The sequence below is a fragment of the Ambystoma mexicanum genome, chromosome 2p (genome assembly GCF_040938575.1).
Source record: "Ambystoma mexicanum isolate Mex_15411 chromosome 2p, UKY_AmexF1_1, whole genome shotgun sequence".
NCBI classification, from domain to species: domain Eukaryota; kingdom Metazoa; phylum Chordata; class Amphibia; order Caudata; family Ambystomatidae; genus Ambystoma; species Ambystoma mexicanum.
Genome location: NC_090923.1, coordinates 479,874,513 through 479,898,968, shown reverse-complemented (window position 1 = coordinate 479,898,968; position 24,456 = coordinate 479,874,513). Strand labels below are relative to the sequence as shown.

Genomic DNA, 24,456 nt, shown 5'->3' with positions numbered 1-24,456 from the left:
GCCGGAGCAATGAGGATCATCCGGGAACCGAACCTCTGCGAAATACCTGCGGAATGACAGGGACTGGAGGGAACGCGTACAGCAGTGAGAAGGACCACTCCACTACGAACGCATCCCCTAAGGATCCTCTTGGAGGAAATTCCCACAAGCAGAATCTCTTGCACTTCCGGTTGACACTGGTGGCAAAGAGATCCACTGGTGGGGTTCCCCAGAGGGTGAAGATCTCCAAAAGAACTGAGCCAGCTCCCACTTGTGAGAGACCGTGCTCTGCCTGCTCAGAGTGTCCGCCGCCGTGTTTTCATCTCCGGCCAGATGAACTGCCGAGATCGAAATTTCCTTCTGGATGGCCCAGAACCAGAGCTGCATCGCCTCTCTGCACAGTGGGAGTCACTCTGTCCCCCCCCCCTCACCCCGCTTTGTTGAGGTAGTGCATGACCACTGTATTGTCCGTCATAATAATCAGGACATTCTTCCCCCGCACAGATGACAGAAAAGCCTTCAGGGCTAGCCTGACAGCCCGCAGCTCTAACAGATGGATCTGGAGTCTGGACTCCGTTGGAGTCCAACGACTGCTGGCTGTCAGCTCGTTGGCATGAGCTCCCCAACCCGTGAGGGAAGCGTCCTTCACGATCGTCACCTCCGGCCACGGTTGCCAAAACAGAGCTCCTTTGAACAGATTTCCTTCAAGGGCCCACCACAGAAGGTCCTGGGCGACCGAGGGCGGAATCTAAACAGGGTCCGACATCCTGCCGGAGAACTGTGACCACTGCATCTTGTATGCCCACTGCAAAGATCTCATCCGGAGCCTGGCCTCTGGCACCAGTAAAATGCAGGATGCCATGAGGCCGAGCAATCTCAAGAACTCTAACGCCGGGAGACTCTGGGCACATTGAAATTTGTACACCATCTGCAGAATGTGGTGAACCCTCACCTGGGGAGGCGAACACTGCCCCAGGGATGTGTCTAGCACTGCCCAGATGTACTGGAGCCACTGGGTAGGTGTCACATGAGATTTTCAGGGAGAAGCCCATCTTGTGAAGGGAGTGGCAGGTGACGTACAGATGATCCAGGACTTGCTCGGGAGAACGCGCCCTGATCAACCAATCGTCCAGGTAGGCGTAGACGTGAATGCCCCCTTTCCTGAAATACGCTGCCACCACCACCAGCTTGGTGAAGACCCTCGGGCGGAAGTCAATCCGAAGTGCAGGACCCTAGACCGAAAATGCGAGTCACCAGCCGCGAACCTCAGGTACTTGCTGTGCTTGGAATGAATCGGCAAATGAAAGTAAGCACCCTTGAGGTCCAGAGACACCAACCAATCCTGAAGTTGAAGGGCCTGGAGGACTTGAGAAAGAGTAACCATCTTGAACTTGTCCTTCCTGAGGAGCTTGTTCAAACCACGCAAGTCCATGATGGGTCTCAATCCTCAGTCTTTTTTCAGGATCAAAAAATATGGGGAATACCATCCCTTTTCCTTTCCACTACAGGTACCAGTTCTACGGCACCTTTTTCTAGCAGGGATAGGATTTTCTGCGCAAGGAGCGGATCCGGACACTTCAAAGAGAGCTACCCCGGTGAATTGTCGTGAGGCTTCTGCCGGAAAGGAAGACAGTAGCCGTGGGCTATGATTCCCCCGAACCCACACATATGAAGTAATGGCACGCCATTCTACAAGATGCTGCGCCAGCCTTCCCCCAACCAGCGAACCATGGGACATGGCCTCATGACTGAGCGGAAGCGGCTGCGGCAGTACCTGAGGGCAAGGAGGCAACTGCCCGAATGGCTTTGGCACCTCAAGTACCTTGCTTTCCACCTCTGGTACTCCTACGGTGGCCCCTTTGACTGGCAGCTCCCCTCGGCCTACCAAAAAAAAGTAGTATCGAAAGGAACCTCTCCTCCATTGCTGTCCCCTAGGCTGAAAAAGGCAGAGGTTGACGCACTGCAGCGCTCAAGGACTTGGCTGCAGCTTTGGAGGTTTGCAACATCTCAAAGCTCTCGTCAGCCTTGCTGCCAAGAAGATGGACACAATCAAAGGGCATGTTGAGAAGCTGGGACTGTACATCAGGAGCAAACCCAGACTTCTGCAACCACGCAAATCTGTACATCACGGTGCATGCCGCCATGGACCGGCTGACACAGTCTGCCACGTCCAGACCAGATTGAATGATTACACACATGGCATCCTTGCCATCCCGATTGAGGGCAAGAAAACCATCCCGTTCCTCCCCTTCAGGAATATGTTTAGCCGCCAAAGACACACAATTCCACAGTGTGTGCATGAATCTTGAAATGGCACAAATGGAGTTGGCTGCCTTTAAAGCCATACCTCCAGAAGAAAATACCTTCTTCGCCCAACCATCAAAGCGTTTGTCGTCCCTATAAGGAGGAATTGTAGGGTACGCAGCCTGCTTTGCTGGGGCCGTAGCCGCCTGCACCACCAAACCCAGAGTAGGGTGCGTAGACAAGTAGCAAGGGTCACCACTAGCTGGGCGGTATTTTTTCGGCTCCGGAGCAGTCCAAGCCTCCTCCACCATTCTTTGTAAGGACATATGAAATGGCAACACCGGGTCAGTGGGTGGACCTTGGTCCAATATATCTGTCAGGTCATCCTGCAGAAAATCCACAGGTGGAGCAGACCACCCCAGATACTCTGTCACCCTCGACATGAGGCACCTTTACGAGGAGTTAGCATGTGTACCAGGCTCAGGCCTGCCAAACTCAACCTCCGGGGAGGTATCAAGACCACTTGCGTCATGTAAAGATTGACAAAGGTCTTCCAACTGGCTATGACCAGGCAACAAGTCATCAGGAACCTCAGGAGGCACAACCCCCTCTTCATCAGACCCTTCCTCTACCTCTGAAATGTCCACCCTGGGAGGAGGAGGAACAGAGTATGGGTCAAATACAGGCCGCACAGACTTGCTGAGCACCTTTCTCTGAGCTTCTACAGCTCTCCGGGGCACCTCCAGCAAATTTTCCTCAAAAGGCATTGAGGGCGCTGACTTTGACAACAGCTTCAAGGCCGTAGCTCCGAGTGTGTCCTTTGACGGCCTCAGCACCAATGGCGTCGACGACTTCCTCAGAGCCTCGAGCAAGTCCCGACGGACATGGCACCAACAGCGTCGAAGGCCTCACAGGCTCCAACGGTCACGATGGCATCGAGGACCGGGACCTGGATCGGGCACCGTGGCGATCATCTTTGTCCGATCGGGACCTCGATGGTTCCCGATGACCGCGCCGACTGGCCGAGCACGAAGGCGAGGGAGCAGTGGCTCTTTCCCTGCCGGCTTCACTCAAAGACGCGGACGGAGCGGTGCCTTGCGATTCGAAAATCACCATCATCTGCCGGCGGAATTCAGCCCAGTCGGCCTACAATGAGTGTTTTGTGGGACAAGCCACCCGCTGTCTGGTGGAGTCCTCTGACGAGGACGGGACGGCATTTCCATGAATGCCTCGATGAGGCAGAGGAATGGCAGGACCCACTCCTAGAACGAGACCCCCCTGGACTTACGCCGATGCGCAGAGTCGCCCCTCGAATCATTGGTCGAAAGTCCTGCGGATTTTGACTTACAGGGTTTGGAAACCCTACCTACCTACAGCTTCTTCTTCCGCTCCCGCAAGGCCTTTGACGTCAAAGACTAGCATTCGTCACAGTCATCGGTGGCATGGCTCTCGCTGAGGCACCAGAGGCAGACGTTGTGCGGGTCTGTAAGTGACATCTTGGAACTGCAGTCCCGACACTTCTTGAAGCCCGACTTCGGGGTAGCAGAAGACGAAGACATCTGTCTCGTAACAATAGAACAACCGATTCAACAAGAGAGAACCGAGGCGCGCCGAGATTTCGAAGTGAACACGTTCGTGGAAAAAACGGAACTGAGGCTATGGGCATTGTGCATCCTACATATAACATCGACTGCCGGAGGAGGTCCTCGAAGGAGCGTATCGATGTCATCGACGCAGGACGCCTATGCCGAAAAAGTTTTCTGAAGCAGAACAGCTGCAGTAATCAATGTCAAAGAGGTGGAATACATCAGAGGACACAATCCCCCCTCGAATAATGCCTGGCTCACCCTTCCAAACCTCACAGACCCAGTCAACCCCAAAGGCACCTTGCCACACTGGTCCAGCAGGAATTGTCTTGAAACTGCGATCTACATTGCAGACCTTGTTTTCGCGCAATGTCCTACAACCCTTCTGATCCTGGATGCATCCCTCACCTACTTTTCTTCCTTAATTGTGGTATGGGTGGCCCCAAACCTCATCTGCTGGAACCCTATCACAAGCCGCACCTCATCTTGTCAACTCCTCTGAGCGCCACTTCTTGTTGTGCCAGCAAGTAACACCTCTCCAACTACCATCAACAATATCATCCCCACCTTTGGTCTCCTTAAGTGCTGACTGCACCATGTTCTCACCCTAAAGTGGTTGCTTTACTTTTTTGGAAACACCTGTAAGTACCAGTTTGGCAGAAAAGAACCATGTAATGGGGGACTGCAATCCTGAACCCCAAAACACCCATTTCTAGTCAAGGCTCACATGAGCTTGTTCAGACACCAGATTCTAATCCACAAACATTGGACGTCACCTTGTCTTCTGCCTCATGTGATATCTCCTGAAACAACGTGGCTTTTTAAAACTAGTTCTCTGATTGAGAGGTCCGTTTTTTACTTTGGCTTTATACCGATAGGTATAGAAGCTTGTGGTTTGTTTCCCACCAGGCTTCAGATGAATACAAAAGTGACCCAGTAAATGTTAGTGCTACCTGTTCTTTCTATTTGGTCAGATTGAGGTCCTCTTGATCTGAGAGTACACACTGTCAAAATGTGTTCACCTGATCTTTTCTAACCTAGGAGTTCTCAGATTGAATTTGAGACCAGTACCATAGGCTCCCTGGATCTCGTTATAGCTGATAGAGCTATGGGTGTTTATTCTTTTTGCGATGCGTCTTTACCAGGGTACATTAACAGACCCCTGTTTTTAGTGTCCATTCTAAAATGATTAGGCAGACACAAGGTTTCAGTCCCTCCTGCAGTGTTCCTTAGTCTAGCCTGGCTCCTATTCCCCCTAGCAAGTATATTCCCATTAGCTCGCTCCTCGCTGATTCAATCCAAGCAGCGGTTAAACAAAATCAAGGTACATCTTGCCAACTGCTCCAACAAAATCTTCCCGATGGAAATTAACCCCAACAATGGGAAATCTTGTATGTTTTTTTTTATACAATTGTTGCAAGAAAGGTAATGATCCTTAAATTGAAAAAAAATGTGTCCCAGATATACAGCTATACATACACAAAACAGGAAACCACAGCTCGATTGACAATTGTCAGGCCAACCTAAGATCAAAGAGAGAGCTCCTTTGTCAGGAAGACAACGGTGGCTCACCCCTCCCTGTAGTACTAACTCCACCCTTATAAACTGGTGAGACTGTTTGAAAAGGGGAACTCTGAGCACTACAACATCTTAGCAATGGCCATCAACTCCTTTCGTACTCCCAAAGCTCCAAACCAGGACAATCTAACATATGGAGACTAAATGACAGATAAACCATACAAAATACTGCCAATATTCATCTCATCAAGGAACTCCAGGTGGATAACCTGGGTATAACAGAGACCTTGATTACAGATGTTTTCACTAGACTGGATACCAGTCTACCTGGTGAATTTAAGAACGTAAACCATAGATCTGGTGGACACAGTGTTGAGGGGGAGGGGGGGGGGGGCATATCAGATACCCTACCATCCAAAATGCTTCAAACAAATAAACATTAATGCTCAATTGACCAGAATACCTCAAACATACAAATTGGTATATCGATACCCAGGCTATAACTCAAATTAATGCCGGCTTGGTCAGAACTCCTTGGCACCACAATGGCTACATCTATTAGCATTCCGACCTTAGGAGACATCGACCTTTGGTGGAGTTCCAACAGCAACAAAATGACAAAACAATTCAGGACCACCAGGCTGAATCTTGGCTTCTCTTTTAACAAAGCTCCAACTCAAAGAAACAGCCTTGCTCTTGACATATGGTCCTTTAACATCCCACTTAAGTCGACTTCCCACACGATAGTCCAGGGTCTGTCAAACGCACTTATCCTAAAGAACTGGCATTGACAAACTAAGCCCCACACCCAACCAAAAAAGGGGCACTGCCTACCTCAAATACCTTCAAGTCTTTTAAAGAAGTCTGCAGCCAATTTCCAGGTTACCTTTAACTTGACGAACCAACTGTCAAACTAGGTCTCAGGACCTCAATAGCCTGTAAGAGACTTTAAACCAAACTGACTAGAATACTAGACATTTTGGTCCCAGTAGTACAAAAGAAACCTAAACACCCTCAAGTTAAATTCACAGAAGCAAGTCCTAAGAGACCAAACAGACAAACAGAGATGCAAATGTACCCAATCAGTAAGGGATAAACTCTCCTTTAAAGTTTAATTCAGGGGGTTTCAAGTTATTTACAGGAAAAAAGCCCTAATTTGAGAACAGAGTAAATGCATGCCTCAACAGATCTCCAAAAACAGTGTGCCTCGTCTCAAACTAAAGTAGACCCGCACCTCCAATCTGTTTCAGAGGACGCTGTACAACAACTTCACTAAAAATAATTCAGAAAAACCGATCAATGAGAACAATAAAGGACTCCAAAATACATCGCCAAACTCCTCCATAATTCTTCACTTTGACCTATAGCACCAATTACTAGTACACACATTGAAAGGTATGATGGTTTCAGGGAACAGTGTTGTTTTTGCCCTGCTTCCCCCATCAAGAATAACTCCCATGCCATTTCAATATTTCTGATAGGCAATGAGTCCTTAAAAACCAGGAATATTCCTAATTCTTCCAAAGCAGTCACTGTGACCAATCAGATTTTCCTCAATGTAGTCATGGTGTACCTCATTAACTGTTGCTGTGTCAAATAAACAAAATAAGGAGTTTGTCATTTCATTATCAGAAGACATCTTTTTAATTTTCTAATTAATCTCCCACACATCACATCATGACAGGTTTTCTGTACGGTCTCCACTTTCAGTCACATCGCTTTCTGTCCCATTTGTTCAGTGCCCTGCATCACATGTAAGCGTGTACATTGAGGAAAATCTGGAACAGCTCTCTGGAATATGGAACAGTATGCAGCCCTGATGCAGATCAAAGCTCGAAACAGGTCAGTTTATGACATTTGATTAAACACTTAAAACATTAGCACAAAAAAGAAGGCTGAAATAGACTTTATGCAACCAAATTGGTTTGATATGTGAAAGGTTAGCCCAAGTATTACCAAAGCGCTTGTTAGAAATGTTGGTACAAATCACAGGGCCTTCCGGTATTCCTAATGGGCAAGTACATTGAATTATGTGCCCAAGAGGTCTTTGGTTTTCAGACAGTTCTGCAGGTCTGGAACCTACAGAATTAGGACTACAGTCACCACGTGTGTCCTTACAGAGTTATATTTTCAGAAGATGGACATCTAGAAAGTGTCTTGCACGGTTTTCTTTAAGTACTAGAAATAGTGGGAGTACCAGCCCTCCCTCAGTCAATCCCCACCCTCTCCACGATGATGAAGGAACCAGTTCTATGGCAGCCTTAGGCAGAGTTATGAAGTCTCCTACAGAAGGAGGGAGTACAAAGGAATACAGGTAGAGAAGGAAACTTAAATGGAGGGTGCATAGGAAAGGGAGGCAGAAACCCTGAAGAGTGACCTGTGACCTGCAAGACCTAGGTGTCGGAGGTCGTGTTGGTCCATCATTACCCCACGGCAGAGAAAAAATTAAAGGGGGCTTTCACGCAGGATGGAGGGAGAAGAACTACTTCAGGGCATACCTCTTCCCTTAGCAGGGCAGAAGTAGCACTTCTGATGTTTGTCTGCTTTGTGGCGCCTGGCACAGCCTCTGTGAGCAAAGACAGAAATGGCCAAGATTAACCACTCAAAGAGGCGGCGTTAGGTTGCAGAACAGCTAAGCCAAGAGGTCTGGCCATGGCCTTGGAGGTCTACATTTTCCAAAAACTCATCGACCTTGGAGCCAAAGATTTAGGCCCCATCAAAAGGCATGTCCAGCGGTTTGGTCTGAACATCAGAAACTAGTCCAGAGACCCTAATTTAATAATGTCTATGGACAAGCACTCCTGTGCCCATTGATCTGGCCAAAAGCAAACATTTGTCAGCCTCCTCTTGCCAATTCATAACTAGCTTGGACAAGGGATCCTGTATCTATAGTGGTAAATCAGCAATAGTTTCCCAGAGGACATCTCGAAATGTGTGGTAGTAGTAGGCTACAGTGCAGGATGCAATCAGAATTACGGCAAGACTTTTTTTTTCCACAGGGCAGCCAATTTCTTACTCACCCTATCCGAAGGGAGGCTTTGAAAGAAAGCAGCGTTTACACCATTAGTCAAAGCTTTTATCACAAGGCTTTTCATGGTAGAATGGCCTGCCAAAAATATAACTGGCGTTTCCCATACAGTCAGAACCTGGTCTGGGGAGGGTGGGTGTGTTAATGTGCATTGGGGGAGTTGAAGGTTTTAGGTGATCTGCTTTGTTTTTGCAATAGTGGAATGAAAAGGTACATTCAGTTTTGTAGGGGGCAGCCTGCATGAAGTTCAGCTCAGGAGAGGTGACCAAAAACTGGCCACTCCAAAAAATGGGCCAGCCAGATCTAATTATTATTATTATTATTATTATTATTAATATCCACATCCTTGCTATGAAATACTTTGATGTGTCATTTACAACGCGCCTGCACGCAAGATGTTTCTAGGCGCGACAAGGGGGGTGGGGGGGGGGGACAATACAACGATCTTACTAGGCCTTGTGACATTCAGATCATGCTAGTGCGACAGCGTCAAAGTGCAGGGGGGGGTGGAGAGGGGGAAGTGTGATCAGGACAGCAATGCTATGAGCAAGTGCAACAAGGGCAGCACGGCTCTGGGTAAATGCAGGGAGGCAGGGGACTGTAGAGGTTAGTTACAGACCCTAAGTGCGCAGTGGACTGGAGGCAGGGCAGGGGGAGACTGATCATGGAGTAGCCTGGTACCTGATATGCTCAGAGAGTAGCCAGGTAACCAATCGGTGCAGCAGACAGGTAGGTTAGAGAAAGCAGAGGAGAATAGGAAGGTCTTGAGCTGCTCCCGGAACTTCAGGTGGTCCGGATCAAGTGTGAGAGGGGCAGGGAAGCACCAGCCGAAGAGAGAAAAATGCCTAGCAAAGAGACTGACCCTCAGAGTTGGAGGTATCTGAGTGAAGGGCTCGACAAGGGAGGTATTTTGGAAGAGAGTGGATGTAATGCGGGCCCCAGCCCCAGAGCGCCTTGTGGACGATGCAGAGGGTCTTGAACTGGATTCCTGCAGTCACGGGGAACCAGTGGAGAGATTCCAGTGCTGGAGAGATACAGTCCCTGGGCTTGAGACCAAGGATAAGTCTTGCAGTCCTGTTCCAGATTAGCTGCAGAGGAAGGCAGAGTGAGAAAAACCAGTTACTTTCTTACCTGGTAATGTTCTTTCGATGGGATGTTCCTCCGACGTATTCCACATCTTTGACAGTAATTACCACAGTTGTGCTGCTTCGGAAAACTTTTTCGGGTAGGTGTCCTGCGTCGATGACGTCGATACGCTGTCCTTCGAGGGCGTCCGTCAACGTCACCGGATGTTTTATCTAGGACGCACGATGCCCGTAGCCTCAGTTGTAGTTTTTTCCACAGAACATGTGGCACCAATCACCTGCCAGTATGACTGCAGAAAACCTTGCAGAAACGTAAGCTGCAATCGCATAAGTAATTCTGTAGAGGGGCAGGCTGGGAGGGTTTGATGTGGAATCCGTCGGAGGAACATCCCATCGAAAGAACGTTACCAGGTAAGAAAGTAACTTGTTCTTCGAGGGGATGGTGTCCTCCAACATATTCCACATCTTTGGCAGACTTCCAAAGCAGTACCAACGTATGGAGGTGGGAAAAGAATTTACAATTTCATCAATTTAGAATGCCCAATCAAATCGCTGAATATAGGACTGTCTTACCAAAGGCCAAATCTTGCCCATGGAGAGAGTCCAGGGAATAGTGTCTCACAAAAGTATGGACAGAGGCCCATGTGGCTGCTTCACAAATATTACGAAGGAAACACCCCGCTGCAGTGCAGTGGAGGCAGCCACACCCCTAGTAGAATGAGCCCGTAAGCCTACTGGAGGGTCCTTACCCACCAAACGATAACATTCAGAGATCGTCAAAATGATCCATCTGGACAAGGTCTGCTTGGAAACAGCTTGACCTAAACGTCTTCCAGCGTATCCAACAAAGAGCTGATCGTCCAGTTTGACCCAGGACATCCGTGAGAGATCGAAACTTAAAGCTCTCCTAGGATTCAACCCATGGAGCCTCTCCTCTTCATTACAAGGATGCGGAGGAGGATAAAAGGGCGGAAGAATTACCTTCTTGCTCAAATGAAATTCCGACAAAACCTTCGGAAGAAAAGGACGAACCCGAAGGACAACCCTGTCCTTACGGAACACTGAAGGGTGACTTGGCGGAGAGGGCCTGCAACTCACTCACTCTGCGTACGGAAGTAACCGCAACTAAAAATACAGTCTTAAAAGTCAACAGTCTCAGCGGGCAAGAATGCAAGGGCTCAAACTGAGCTCCCATTAAGAACTTTAGAACCAAATTCAAATTCCATCCCGGCACCTGGAAAAGCGACGGTGGAAAAACATTAGATAGCCCTTTTTAAGAAACTGAGAAAGCAACACCTCCATCACGTCCTCTGGGAGGTCCCAATCTTTATACCTCAGCCTTCAGATACCAAGCATGAAGGCTGAGAGACTTGACCTCTCGATGGAGAACTCAACCCCCTCCTCCCGTGAGAGCAGATCGTCTCGGTATAGAGGACAGCGTGGAGGGCAGATGGTCATGTCTAGAAGGTCTGGGTACCTACCTTGTCTGATCGGGACCTAGACGGCTCCCGATGTTCGCGGCGACCGTCCCAGCCCGAAGGCGTGCGAGCAGTGGCCCTAGCTCGTTCCTTGCCAGCTTCTCTCGAAGGTGCGGACGGAACGGTGCCCTGCGATTTGAAAATCGCCATCATCTCCGGGCGGAATGCGTCCCATTCTGCCGGCGATGAATGCTTGGTGGGACAAGCCACCCGCTGCCTGGCCGAGTCCTCTGACGAGGACGGGGAAGGCAACTGGTGACGGCGCTTCTGAGAATGCCTAGACGAGGCAGAGGAATGGCGGGACCCACTCCGAGACCCCTTGGACTTACGCCGGCGCGGAGCGTCGCCCCTCGAGTCGTCGGTCGAAAGTCCAGCAGATTTCGGCTTATGGGTTTTAGATACCCTACCTACCGTTAACAATTTCTTCCGCAAGGCCTTCGAAGTCCGGGACTGGCAGTCATTGGTGGCGCGGCTTTCGCCAAGGCACTAGAGGCAGACGTTGTGCGGGTCCGTGATGGACATTTTGGAACCACAGTCCCTGACACTTTTTGAAGCCCGACTTCGGGGTTGAAGAAGACGAAGACATTCTCAAACCAAGTAGAAGAATCGCCGAGATTCTGAAGCAAACACATTCGTGAAAAAAACAGAACTGCAGCTACAGGCGTTGTGCGTCCTAGATATAACATCCAGTGACATCGACCGTCGACGAAAATGTTTTCCGAAGCAGCACAGCTGTGGTAATTACTGTCAAAGATGTGCAATACATCGGAGGACACAATCCCCTCAAAAGAGGCTTTTGCAGTAGTCCAGCTTAGAGAGAACGAGAGCTCTAGAGACAGCGAGCTTCTGTCGGAAAGTGAGAAAAGGAAAAATACATCTGATGAGACCTCTGGAAAGTTTCCAGCTCACTCTTCCAGTGACTACAGGCCAAATGGGATTGGACCCCTTTCCTTAAATATTATTTCAAGTCTTGCTAGGGATTGGCTCCTGTAACCATTTTAGTGTCACTGGAATCAGAGTGAGGGCAGTCTGGTGCTGGAGCGGCAGTGCTCAAAGGAATGGCACCTGGGCACAATTTCGGCTCAGATGCCAGAACCAAGCTCATGTGTGCAGGATGACTAAGGTACTCTACTGGCATTGAAACAAGGCATATCAGGCCTTGGCCCATTCACTGTGGGTCAAGTCGCTAGAGCCTTAGAGAACACCTCCAACAGTATTAACTTCCACTAGTCCGGGGTGGAGGAAGCAGCAGGGAATTGTACATTTGCTGGGATAAAAGTAGGTGGCCCAGAATCCAGGGCTGGCGAGCTCAGAGCAGAGGGACTCCGATGTTTGCTGCTCTCCAAGGTGAGCCCTAGAGCCCCAAATGGGAAAGTAGATTTAGGCAGAAACACAAACACTACGAGGTTGTTTTCCACAATGCTAAATGCTGCGGAGGAGCCTGAGAAACTTAGAAAGAAAAACCGCAGCGTTTTCAAACACAATAACGTTGTATTTATGTTTGCGGTCACTTCAAAAGCTGCCGCAAACATAAATACAACGTTTTTAAAGCTGCGGTTTTATTTGCTCCTCCAGCCCGGAAAACTTTGAGAAAACCCACAGCTAGTGCTTATTTAAAAAACAAAAAAAAATAGCACTTACCGAGATGCAGCTGCAGCTTTTCTGCCTGTAGTCTCCGGTCCGCGTCCTCCGAGTCCCGGAACCAATGAAGGAAAAGCCACCCAGTGGTAGCTTTTGTTTACTACAGCTGGCTGGCTTTTCCTTCATTAGTGCCGCAAAAGCCAGCACAGGCGGGCATCCATTTCACAAAATGGATGCGCCCATGTGCTTGCTTTTGCAAATTTTGAGCTTGAATTGCTCAAAATTTTACATAGGGAATTCGAAGAAAAAAAAATGCCAATGTTTTTTTAATATTGCCTATCTATTTTTGAAATAAAAAACTTTGGGTGAACCATTCCCTTAATAACTGACTAACCCAAGGTGGCACTGTTGGGGAGTATTCTCAGAAATGTGCTAATTCCCCTTCTACCTTAGAGACCCCCAGATCTGTTGCTGGACTTTAGGACTTTAAATTTTTATCCTTAAGAGAGTGAGACATTTTTCCCACTCTCTCATGCATGTTTATTTGATTTGAACACTTTCTTTTGGTTTTGGAGTCTGAAAAACTCCATAGGCATTATTTTACATTGTGACACACATCACCCTCAGTGCAGTGTCACAGAGAGATCCTTTGGATCTCTGCTAAGGTTTAAATACCTTCAATTGGATTAACTATTGTTTCCAAGAGCAGTGAAGTGAAATTGATTTTACTTGCATTTTCCTCTTTATAGGCCCAGCACACATCATCTTACAATAGGGTGCTTGAGGGGTTACTTAGTATCCACCTTGTGTAAAATGTTGATGTTACCCTTTCTACAATTAATGGCTGGTGACAGCGGTTTACTTTTTACTACCATTGTGTGTTTTTACCGCAGGCTGAGTTTGCAGCTGCAGTATAGTACCCATGGTGCCCATTTTGTCAAAATGGCCCCGATCATCTTTTTTTTGCCATTTCTTGTTGAAAGGTCCTTCTTGAGATGTACTCTGTGCGCCAAACCAGGTTTGGTCCCTTTGCACGTTTTGTCTTTGGCGGGATTCACTGGTGAAACCCACCTCGGCCTCAGCCTGTGCCTGGCAGGCCAGGAAGCAAGGGAGGTGCTCTTAACTCCCTGTGCTTAGTCTCCTTGGTTACAGGAATGCACCCAAAGGGGATTGGCCGGCTGGCTGCTGTCCTTGGAGGAATGCAACTGTTAGGGAGAATTCTCTGTTTAGGCTGAATTTCCTAAACCTAGTGAGTCCCCCAGCAGCTTTGCTGGATTTTTGGGGTTTATTTTTTTTTCTCCTGCCAAGAGTGAGATTCTTTTACCCTCACTCTTGGGCATGATTTGAGTGTGTTTCTTTGACTCTAGATGTGTTTAATGGGCTATGGGGTCTTTTACTCCATAGGGCTGCATGTGTTTTTGTGATGTGTGTTACACAGCACCCTCAGTGCAGTAACACAGGGGTGTCATAGTGACTCCCCAGTATAGACTCCATACCCTGGGACTGACTACTGTCTCCCAGGGCATGTAAAGTCACCATTGACTTTACTAGTCTCAAATTCTGGACAGAACCAGTACAAGCCATCATATTGTGGACGTACTGGCCGGGGCAATTCGATTGCCCCGGGGTCTGTTAGTCGAGGGGGCACGTCTCCGTCCCCCCTGATCGAGTTTTGGCTGGTGGAAGTGGATACTACCTTTTATATTCGACCGTGAATATATCTCTATGGGATTTCCCATTGTTCGAGGCTACTAACTTTAAGTAACTTTAATTATTTAATTCCTATAGCCTCGAACATACCGCCGGTTTATTTATTTAATATTAATTCTCCGGTTGGTATTTTTTTGCCAGAACTCGGTTCTAAAATGGCGTTTGTGTTCGCTTCTGTGACTCCAACCCAAGTTGAGCCCTTTGTTCCACTTTGGCGGGCTTCTCCACAGAAGCCCTCCAAAGTGGTGCCACTCTGTCTGGGGTACTTAGGAGGGGTGGAGGGGGATTTAGGCACCCTGGACTGAGTTGCCTAGGCAACTCAAGTCGCACTCTGTCCTGATTGGCCCAAGTGGTGAGCCAGCCGGCTCACCACTTAGCATGTTTCAGTGACAGCTAGGCTGAGTGAATGGGGGTTTTCTGCATAAAAGCAGGGCTTTGGGGACTGGAACTTTAGAAGTCGCCACAGGACCTAAGAATCCGACGAGGGAGAAGCTGAGCCGACCTGCTATGACGACACCACCGGTGGAGCCCTGCTGAACCGTCTCACCACTTTTCCCAACAACAGAGGAGATCTCCAGCCAGGAGAGTCTTCTTCCTTCGACTGGTGGGGATAACCAGTCTGCTTCCTTTTTCGCTTCATGGAGCATCTCGTGGCCGCCTTGCCTGTGCCAAGCACCCCGGAAACCGGGATACCACGCTTTACCACTACCACGAATCAAAGGGTAGTACCTTTAACCGGAAAACTCTGCGGCTGGTTTCTTCCCTGGCAGTGCAATGACCTTCAGCTTTCCTCCACGTCGAGATCTTCTCTTCCTCTGGACGCCGCCACGACTTCCACCCGCTGTCAGGAACAACTGCACCTGCTGGAGGATCCTTTCCACATAAGGTACCGTGTTCCGCCTGGCTTCCCTTACAACTGACTGTACGGGGTAGATTTAGCCGCCGGCTTTCGAACCTGGGTTAGCCTGGGACACCCTGACTAAACTTTTCTGAGCCTAACTAAAACCTTTCTGAACTCCCTGCAAGACTTTTTAAGCCTGTTGTCATTGTGTGATCTTGGGTGCATGTGTGCCCTGCTCTATGCCTATGGCGCACAAGTAACTTTTGACTTTCCTGCCTTGCTTAAGAGTTCCTAAGTATTAGTGTGGTGTATTTTCCTACATTCTGCCTTTTTCCCTCCCTTTTTCGTTAACTTATTGGAGTGCCATCTATAGTTAAGCGCTCACCTCTGTCTGGAAATAAGTGGTGTTAACTAAGACTTGTCTGATAAGGAATAAGGGAGGTATATATAATAATAGTAACTGTGTTTAGAGTGATTTACAATAATAGTGTTGGAGTGTTTCAATAAGTGTGTTTTTAAATAAATAATTATATACCTTGATACCAAAGCTCTGGTCAGTGTTTGCTTGTGCTATTGTGTCTGAGTGCCTATTGTGAATACTTTACATACTGCCTAACTCTTCTTGAGGGAAGTCTGACTGCTCAGCCACAGCTACCAGGTAAATCTGGGTGGTACAGACTGCTACCAAGTGGGTTTACTGCCAACACCTGTAGTCCTAAATCTTTTGCAGTGGTCCCCAAGGGAACTGCACAGGTTTCTGCCTAACAGCAACCGTGCTGTGCGAGTGATAGCTAGGCTGCGAATTAATGGTAACGACTTGGATAAAAGACAAGGTCTTTTGTAAGGAAGGCAGAGTCGACCACTGGACGAAAGGAACCGAAGAAAGAAACTGGAAGAGATGCTTGCTGCAACTCCTGGACCATTGCTTTGCACAGTGAAACCCTGCTGCAGTGCTGAAGCTGCGATTTTGACATATACTAGAGAAGCCCGGAACGGACGACTTCTGCCCTTGGGTTGGTGGGACCAATCAACACAAAGAGGAACTCGACAGAAAATCCTCTCTGCTGGCTGTACTTCCATTGCTGCTGCAGGAACAGAGTGCCAGGGGACAGGACCACCATTTTTAAGCCAGACCCGAGCTCCAGGAAGATCCTCCGGACTCCATAGAAGCAGGGCTGACAAAGCCTGAGCCACCCAAATAGAGTGCTGGACCCCAGAAGCAAGGAAAGACCACAAGGTGTCCAAGAACCGCGCTGGGGCTATTAGCGAGAAGCTGAAACCACAAAGTGCTGCTGATCTGAATTGCGCCCATTGCTGCAGCCGACCTTCAAAATCGTAGTGCAGGAGTCCCCAGGCATCCTCCCTCTTGTCCCCACGACTGAGGCACAGGAACAACAGGATCTGCAGGAACAGAAGCCAGCTGTAACCATTTCTTCAGATCTAAGGTACTGTGAACTAAGAGGATCCTACCTCTTGTGTATGTACCTTGCTTGTGCTCACTGAAGACTTGCATTGACTGCCCTTGGCAGAGTTGCTTGCAGCTTTGCCCTTCACAAGCCTCCTAGCTTGTGGCCCAACAGTGATTTCTTTTACAACAAAAATCTATTGTGCAAGATTTACCTGCCTTCAAGAAGTGCCTCAGCTCCCGTAGACTTTCCTCAGGTGATATTGGCTGTCCTGGCTCCATCAAAGACTTTTCTTACCCTCAGACTTTGTGTTGAACTATCCTTCCAAAAAGTCATACATACCTTACTCCGTAAAGCTGGGAAAGGGTTAATCTACTTTGCATTGGAGGAGGTTCAAAAGTGCATACCTGTTTGAGAAACTTGTTAACCATTGTATCCTTCCCTAACCTTTTCCTTTTTGCCACAACTTCAGTATTACCATTTAAGTGTGAAAAGTGATCTATTCATGTCCACAGTGTCCTAACAATTGAAGTCACTTCAGGGTTGGGTTACCTATTGCCAAGAGGACAAGGCAAGTGTAGTCTACCACAGGGTTACTATATATAATCCTGCTTAACATGGAAACTAACTTAGAACCCGCTTTTCGACCTCTCAATTATTCAAAAGGAGATACACCTGTTACAACATTGGGTTTGGATCTGTACACCCACAATATATCACATATCACTGACTGCAGCAGGACTTTGTTGGCTATGACTAACTGAATTGAACCTTTCACTGTCCTGTTCATTCTTTCCACCAATCTGTCACCTTGTGGATGGCAAAGTGCGGTACAGCAACTCCTGATCCCCATCTCACCTAAAAACTTTTGTATCTCATTTGAGGTCAATTGCACCAGGTTATCTGTAACAAGCGTTTATGGGGTTCCTTCTCTACTGAAAACCTCTTGTAAAAATTCAATAACACTCGCTGTATTTGGTACAGGCATGAACTTCACCTACCACCACCTAGACTGGTAGTCCACCAATACCAGTTCATAGCGCTCCTCCAAAGGCAACACACTCATAGGTCCAATAAAATCCACCAACAATTTCACCCAAGGCATTTTTGGCCAATCGACAATTTGCAAAGAGACATTACGACATTGGATACCTTTATCCGCTGTGCAACAAACTGTACATCTACTGACCAACCAGTCAACCTCTTTGTCCATCCCGGGCAACCAAAAACACTCTCGAAGCTGCCTCTTTGTATGTGGCACCCACATATCCCTCATGAGCCAGATTAGATTATCTGCCACATACACCAGCCAGGGGTACCATCCTATGATCCCGCCTCAAAACGCCCTGCACTACAGACAATTCCTCCTCAAATTTGGCATTCACTTGCATATCTTTGTCAAACACTCACTCCCTTGGCCACCCCTACGACACTGCGCACCATCCTTGTCAACACCCTCATTTTCTAATGTACACTCCCACTCATCACATGCAATTGCGCTATGACCTTTGCTGACCAACGTCGCCATTTCCACATCTTCATCAGCTTCCTTATTGTTCACTGCAACTCCTCGAGTCAATCAGGATAAGAAATCAGCTCTAACATTTCTCTTCCAGGCACAAATTCGAAAGTGTACATAAATTCATGCAGTTTAGTAGCCAGCCGCGCCAACCTCTGGGTAGACTTCCCAGACCATCTAGCATGTAGCACACTCAACAGGGGGTGTGTGATCAGTCTTAAAGTAAAAACTGTTCCCCCAAACATACAACTAAAAATGTACTGGCAATACACACACCAGAGTCTCACGCTCTGTTACTGAATACTGCATTTTCTTAGCGTGAGCAAATCAAATGCCACAGTACTTTCTACTCCAGCGTTAGTCTGACAACACTGCACCCAATCAAGAACTTGCATCCACAGTAATAACACAAGGTATACCCTTGTGGAACAAGCGCAAGATCGGTGCATCTTTCCCCCCCCGCCCCCACCAAGTACTCAGATTGCTGAGAAACACTTTGGTCTCTCTTCCGACCAATCAAATTCAACAACCTTCTGCACCACTTCTTGGTTCTACAATCGTTGCATACCCCAGAACAAATCAGGCATAGTATTCACATAACCCCATGAAGGATACATTCATTATATGGTCTCAGTGCCATTTTAATTGCATCAACCATACCTTCTCTTGGTTTCACTCCCTCCGCAGAAATGACATGAACCTTTCAAAAACACAATGTTGCTTTTTGTAGGGTCATACCTCTTTCACGCAACCTCTAAAACTTCAGCCAAAATCCTGATGTGTTCATTCACCCTTTTCCCAAAAACCAGCACGTCATCCTGGAGCGGTACTACCCCATCCAACCCTCTAAACATCTTATGCACAAAAGAAGTCAAATGTCTTAACTTGGGATGGGGATGAATCGGACGGTAGGCTGCCTTTAAATCCAAGGTCGTAAAATACTTAGCATCAGCGACCTTTGCCATCAGACGCTCCAACTTGAGTAAAGGATGGCAATCCACCCAAATTTCAGTATTGAGTCCTAACAAGTCTATGCATAAACACATTTCCTTTCCTTACCACCACCACGGGTGACACCCACAGTGAAGATTCATTCTGCTCCATTTCATTTCTAACCATTTTCTCCAGATGGTTCGCCAGTTCTTTCCATATGCTAAAAGGGGCAGCTCCAATTCCTTATTGCAAGGGTTTGAGATTACTTTTCAAATTGATGCGGTGCACAAAGCCTTTCAGACTGCCCAATCTGTCCTCGAAAACTTCATTGTTTTCATGCCAGATTCTCTCTAAATCACCTCTATTGGGTAAAGACACAACTTTGTCCTTACTGAACGGGTCCAACACAACCTTTAATCATGCCGAGTCTCCTAGTCAAGCACATTCATGCCCTTTTTGGTCACATACATTTTGTCCTCTGCAGAGCGTCCCTTAAACTCAAGCTATGTATGCAAAAATCCCAGCAATGTTATCTTCTCTCACTCGTATTGTTCCGGAGAAATTCACGCTCTCATCAATTGCACATGTCCAAAATTCTCCTATAAGTTGTGCTGAGTGTTAGGGAGAATTTACATTTTAGCGGTTCATTTCTTCCACCTTAGAGACCCCCAGCTCTTTTGCTGAACTTTGGGACTTTGTACTTTTAATTCTATGTGTTTTCTGTGTTTCTTTACATTTGGAGTCTGACAAACTACATAGGCACCATCTTTACACTGTGACACAGCACCGTCTCTCAGATTTCCCAAAGATTTTTAATACCTTCTCTTGGATAAACTACTGGGATTTTTTATTGCTCAAATGCACCACTACCTGATCTCTCAAATGTTGTTCACTAAAATGCCCAAACTCACAATCAGCTGCTAGAATCCGCATTGCAGCTAGATATCCCTCAACCGACTCATCTGATCCTTGCTGGCGAGTATAGAAGCGGTTTCTCTCAAAGATCACATTAATCTGGAGGTCATAATGCTTCTTCATTCGCATCACAGAATCAGTGTAGTCATCAATTTCTTCTCCCGCTACATGTATTAACGGCAAATGAAAAATCGTCTGCCCCTACAACCCAAGAGCATTTACCAATAATGCAACCTTTTCAGGTTTGTACTTCTCACCATCTCTGGCTGCCAAATATGCTTCAAATGCCCTTAGCCACAGGGTCCATTTTACCGATGGTTTGCCTGGTGTAGCTAAACGTGGCGGCGGCGGTTGGGCCTGCTCATGCTGGCCATTTTGCTTTTAAATTTACTTAATCACAGACTTCATTAGGCAAATTCTCTTTCACTTCACGGTGGTTAAATGTCAACTTTTACTTTGCTTACTATATACAATTGATAATTTGTTGCCCTCTTGTGGTGGCTGGTGTTATAATCATTAACGAGGGGAAAGAAATTGTTTTCGTAGAGCCAGCAATTGTTATGCCGGAGTATGCCACAAGCTCTCCTCCCTTGGTGACGTTACACATCCACACTGCCTCCCAAAGCCCTCATTGCCCCCTCCAGCTTATTTTCACTCTGTCAGGGGGTCAGAGTCATCTGGGCGGTCTCCAGCTTGTCACCACAGCACACCATCCTTCAATTCAGTGTGAGATATAGCATTGAAACCCACAAATACAAGTATACAAATAACACTTAATCGCAAGGTTATTTAACAGTCAGTTTTAAATAAGCCTTCTTTAAAAATGGCAATATGCAACAATAAAAATACACTTCATAACACTTCCTCAGAATTCATGTACGCAAGTAGATAATGGATACGCTTCATACAGCGTCCTACACACTGAGGCGACTTCAATTTACTAGGACAGTATTGGCATTTATATATCACTTTTGTACTTGGTAAAATTCTGAGGTTGTGGAAAAGGTTAGAAAAGGAAAAGCACGCGAGCACTTTTCAATCTCCCAATGAAGTCTAGATTAGATCTTTCCCAGGAATACAAATTAAATTATGCACCACCTATGAGGGACAGTGAGAATCAAAGTCAATGGCTCAATAGAGTCTGCAGGGAGAAGTGACAATTCGGAACAGGTTTACGGTTATGAGGTACTTCTTGGATAGCACAAAAGTCTTGCACAAAGTTAGAGAGTTGTAATGAAATTACTGTTGGGCCACAAGCTGTTAGGCTTGTGAAAGACAAAGCCGAGATCAACTCTGCAAAAAGCAGCAACTGCAAGTTGCCAGCGAGATAATGCAAGCTACGGACAAAAGAGGTAAGTACCCCTTAGTCGAGACCGTACCCAAGGTTTCAAGAAGAGGATCCAGCTGGCTGTTCTGGTTGCTGTTCTGGTAGCAGTCCTGCAGATCCTGGGCCTCAGTCATGGGGACAAGAGGGAGGACGCCCGAAGGACTCTTGCCCTGCAGTTTGAAGGTAGGCAGCAGCTACAGGCTCTTTTCAGTTCAGCTACACTTTGCGCTTACTACCTGCAAATAGCACCACTGCGGATCTAGGCACTTGATGACCTTCCCTTGCTTCTTGAGTCCAGCACTCTGTTTAGGTGACTAGGGCTTGGGTCATCCTGCTTCAGCAGGGTCCTCAGGATCTTCCTGGAGCTCTGGCCCAGCTTAAAGATGATGCACTCAACTACGGATTTCTCGACTCCTGTCACTCAGTTCCAGCAGCAGCCAAGGAGTACAGCCAGTTGGTGGAAGGTCCTCCAGCAAAGTTAGTCTTGGGGTTAGTTGGTCCCACCAACCCAAGGGAAGAAGTCGTCCTTTCCGGAGCTTCTCTAGTCTATTCGGAAAAGCAGTTTCAGCATAGCAGCAGTGCTTCAGCGGGGCTACTCCATGGTCCAGGAGGATACAGCAAACTTCTCTTCACGATTCTTTTGTCGGATGTTTCATCCACTGGTCGACACTGCCTTCAGTCCAAGAAACCTCATCTTTTATACAGGTTTCGCCCATTCATGCACAGCCTAGCTGTCACTCACACAGCAAGGTGGACAGCCAGCCAGCCTGCCAGCCAATCAGCACTGGATGCATTCAGGTTACCAAGGAGACCAAGAAAAGGGAGTTTCGGGCACCTCGCTCGCTTCCTGCCCTGCTAGACACACTGGAGCCAGAGGCAGGTTTCAGCACTGAAGCCCGCCACAGGCAAAAGCAAACAAAAGGGTTAAACCTGGTTTGGCACGCAAGAGTAAAACCCAAGAAAGACCTCACAAGCAAGAAATGGCGAAAAAATGGGTGTTCCACTGCAGCCAAGGTTTCAGCCTGTGGTAAAAATGCACAATGGTAGGAAAATCAAACCACTGCCATCGGCCATTAAAAGTCACAAGGGTAACATAACAAATATTACATGAGTAAGTAAAAAAGGGGCTAATAAGTAACCCCTCCCTCCACCCCCAGTACTTCCACATAAGATGGGATATACCGGATTGACATAGGAATAACAGGTATGTAAAGTAAATTTCACTTTACTACTCTTGGGAACAGTAGTTCACCTACGAGAAGGTGTTTAAACCTTAAGAGGAATCCAAAGGACTACTCTGACACTGCACTGAAGATGTGTGTCACCATACAAAAGTAGATGCCTATGGAGTTTGTCAGACTCCAAAAACAAAGAAAACAAGTCCAAATCAAAGCAAAAATATATAAGAGTGGGAAAAAGGTCTTACTTACTCCAGGAAATAAATTAAAAGTGCTGAAGTCCAGGAAAAGAGCTGGGGGTTTGTAAGGTTGAAGGGAATTAGCACAGAAATGAGAATTCTCCCCAACAACGCAGGCCAACCATTAACGCCACCATCACAATCTCATCTTCCGAATGTCACTCACCAACCGTCACGCAGGACGTGCCCAGTACAAACGTTCTGTGTTCCTTGGCACACGACCGCAGAGCATCTCACACCATGCAACATGAGAACACAGTTTTGTAATCCTTGATATAAATATGATCCACTTGCTGGCTTAAAGAAAACCAGAGACCAACTCTTTATGAAATAACTTTAGCATCCAACCCACTGCTGACGAAAAATAAAACTGAAGGAAGCAACGGTCTAGGTCATAGAAAGGTGTGGATGGAAGATTCATTCAGAACTTTATGTCCAAAAGGCACTTTGATTTTCTTTGAATTCAAGGACAATTCCTAATCCAACCATATAATGCAGGAGCACACAAGTTCGTACAGCTTTATTATTTATTAATGCACGTTCATGTTACATCTTTACACATATAAATTCATTTTATAAAAATTGTTAGGCAAGAATGTATGTAGTAACCCTGTGGGAGACTACACCAGCCTTTTCCCCTTGGTAATAGGTAAGCCAACCTTTGGTAAAAGTCTGTACTACACAGGTTGGTAGAGTGACTGAGCAGCCGGCTCATCTCAAGAGGGGTCAATGTGAGCACTAGGGTTACAACAGAGTTTCACAGTGACAGTCAAATAACACGTATGCTCAAGGTTTCTTGATAAAATAAATGGTTAATTTAACAGTCAGTTTTTAAAATAAGCCTTCTTTAGAAGGGAGCAATTGGAAAAAATAAAAATACACTTCAAAATACACTGCTTCAGTTCAATAAAGTAAGTAGATACCCTTTTGGGACGGCACACAGATTTTCCTAAACCCTGAGGCGACTTCAATTGTTAGGACACTGGACATTAATAGATCACTTTTCACACTAAAAAAGGAAAAGGTTAGGGAAGGAAACAATGGTTAACAAGTTTCTCAAACAGGTAAGCACTTTTGAACCCCACAATGCAAAGTAGACTAACCCTTTCCCAGCTATACAAATAATGTATGTATGATTTTTTGGAGGGATAGTCAAACACAAAGTCAGAGTGTAAGACAAGTCATTCAGGGAGCCAGGACAGCCAATGTCACTTGAGGAAAGGCACTTCTTGAACATAGGTAAAAGTCTTCCACAATGTTCGAGAGTTTTGTTGTAAAAGAAATCACTGTTGGGCCACAAGCTGGGAGGCTTGTGAAGGGCAAAGCTGAAAGCAACTCTGCAAAGGGTAGCCAAAGCAAATCTTCAGTGAGAACAAGCAAGCTACACATACAAGAGGTAAGTACCCCTTAGTTCACAGTACCTTGGGTGTGAAGAAATGGTTCCAGCTGGCTTCTGTTCCTGTTGCAGTTCCTGCAGATCCTATTCCCGGACCTCTGTCATGGGGACAAGAGGGAGGACGTCTGGGGACTCTTGCACTACGATTTGAAAGTCAGCGGCAGCAATGGGCGCAATTCAAATCAGCTGCACTTCGCAGTTTCAGCTTCACGCCAATAGCACCATTGCGGTTCTTGGACACGTTGTGGACTTTCCTTGCTTCTGGGGTCCAGCAGTCTGTTGAGGTGGCTCAGGCTTGGTCAGCCCTGCTTCGAGGGAGTGCAGAAGATGTTCCTGGAGCTCGGGTCTGGCTTAAAAACGATGCACTCTATTCTGGTGTTCCTGTCCCCTGGCACTAGTTTCCTGCAGCAGCAATGGAAGTACAGCCAGCAGAGAGAAGGGTTTCAGTTCGACTTGCGGTCGATTGGTCCCACCAACCCAAGGGGAGAAGTTG

At 47.1% G+C, this 24,456-nt stretch overlaps 1 protein-coding gene across 2 annotated transcripts in view; it reads right to left on the bottom strand.

The window, feature by feature from the left end:
* IPPK (inositol-pentakisphosphate 2-kinase) overlaps positions 1-24,456 on the bottom strand; it is a 322,707-nt gene that overhangs the window by 3,641 nt on the left and 294,610 nt on the right. The gene's annotated exons all lie outside the window — the stretch shown is intronic.